The sequence below is a fragment of the Ambystoma mexicanum genome, chromosome 3p (genome assembly GCF_040938575.1).
Source record: "Ambystoma mexicanum isolate Mex_15411 chromosome 3p, UKY_AmexF1_1, whole genome shotgun sequence".
Classification (NCBI taxonomy): Eukaryota; Metazoa; Chordata; class Amphibia; order Caudata; family Ambystomatidae; genus Ambystoma; species Ambystoma mexicanum.
The window spans coordinates 510,835,837-510,837,776 of record NC_090925.1 but is presented as its reverse complement, the minus strand read 5'-3'; the positions used below and the strand labels follow the sequence as shown (position 1 = coordinate 510,837,776).

The window sequence follows — 1,940 nt, the reverse complement described above, 5'->3', positions numbered from 1 at the left end:
TGGATTGAGGAGTTGATTTACCTGGAGATACGAAATAAGCAGATGCAAAGGGGTGCCTTTATGTTTTACCCGGAGGTGCTAGTGTGCGGGTTACATTCAGTAAACATGGTTCGTATCGATCGTGATCGGGTCTAGCAGTGATTGTGGTCACAATGAACTTCCCACACCAATATGGCGACCATGGAGGTGACGCGCGTGCGCGTCGCTTCCATGCAAACCTATAAACAAAGTGCGAGCCGAGCGGCGCGTCTTCTTGACGGACGGCTCGAGCTCTGCGTTTGTCTGCAGTTAGCAGGTATGTATACTCGTGCGATTTTTCACCCGCGGGATTTGAAATATCCATATAATATTTGTCTTAGCATTTACTTGGTGGATGCCCATAACTAAGGGGAGTCAGCCTCCTGGTACCCACATCTATTAAACAACAGGGGGCACACAAATATACCCATAGTGCCACTGAAAAAGCAACAGTAGCCATTAAAGTTAGATCCCTCTGCATACTAATTAGTAAATACATTATTGTAACAAAGTTAAGTGATTTCTTCAAAAACAATATCCTTTTTGGAACTTTTTAGCTCATGCTACCTGCGGTTCTCCGTCCACCAGTTTAAACACACCCGAGGCGAGGTATATCCCTGTGGACCGGGTGAGTGTTTTGACTGGCTATGAGCATTTTTTCTGTCACAAAGAGATATGAGTTACAAAGAGATGTGATGCCTATGGCGTCTGAGATGTGTTTTCTTCTACTTTAAAAACAGGTTGAGGCGCCCCACCCCCTATTTATCTCGACAATAAGGTCAGTGTTTTATTTGATGGTACACCTTTTAAGTTTTCTAATGCAGTACATTGGGAATTAATGAGCTTATCTTTGGTTTTTTCAGGAAGTTAATAGAGATACCTTGAAACTTTACACTTCCAGCCCTGAAGATGGATGTACTGAGATCCGAAACGCGTTGGCATTTTTTAAGAAGTGTATAGGATGTATGATTGAGCAGTAGGGATACTGCTGCTCATGGACTGAGAAAATACATTTATGTTGTTACTGATGAAATTGTTGAACAGATGTATGTATATATTCGTAACATCAGTAATGTTTTTTTGATAAGAATCTTTTCTATTGATGAAAGACTTTGTCTACCTTGTATCATTTATGGTCAGGTTGGCTTCTGACTGTGTTGAATCAAGGGTGATAGTATTGTGCATCAAATGATATAAGGAATCAATTTTGAATTTTGAATGCTCAGGTATTTTGAATCACTGAATTGACCAGTTTTGACTGTGCTCTCTAAACTTGGGGACATGGCCATCACATACTGGCTTTTAAATATCAGGGTTTATACCCTTATTAGAGTGCAATTCTGGGTTATCGGCTGGCGACGGCCGATGTATGTGGTGCTTTGTGTCTTTTTTGCTCTCGAATGGCCTCGAGAGCTACCCAGCTGCACCTGAAGTCCGAGTGACACACCTTTATAGAATTAAAAGAGAAGGGGTTAAGTACTCTTCATTTATCATCTTTTAAACACAACCACTCGACATTGGTAGTGCTTCCCTTCCCATCTTTCTTTTTTCTATTGAACCTCTTAACACATCTGTTGCTTTGGGGATGATACAAAGCAATTCTCCTATGCCCAATACCCAAAGACTTCATCCACTTCTCAAACTCCAAAGACGTGAATTGCAGCCCATTGTCACTGACAATCATGGAAGGAAAGCTCTCCTGCAAAAACACGCTCTCCAAACACGTAATCACATTTGCATTGTTGTTCTCCTTCAAGACCCCATCTCAGGCCATTTGGATAACATGTCAACAACCACAATGACATAACTGTCCCTCACTCTTGGAAGATTCAGAGGACACAAGACTATGGTGATGACTTCCCAAGGAACGTGCGTTACAGTTGGCACAACCATGAGAGGCACCTTCGGTTTCAACCCCTTAT

At 42.0% G+C, this 1,940-nt stretch overlaps 1 long non-coding RNA gene across 1 annotated transcript; it reads left to right on the top strand.

Moving 5' to 3' along the window:
• Window positions 1–228: 228 nt before the first annotated feature.
• Window positions 229–1,126, top strand: LOC138579559 (uncharacterized). The gene is made up of 4 exons (XR_011304071.1): window positions 229–295; window positions 576–646; window positions 759–796; window positions 882–1,126. It is a non-coding gene; the product is annotated as an uncharacterized lncRNA (long non-coding RNA).
• The last annotated feature ends 814 nt before the right edge of the window (window positions 1,127–1,940 follow it).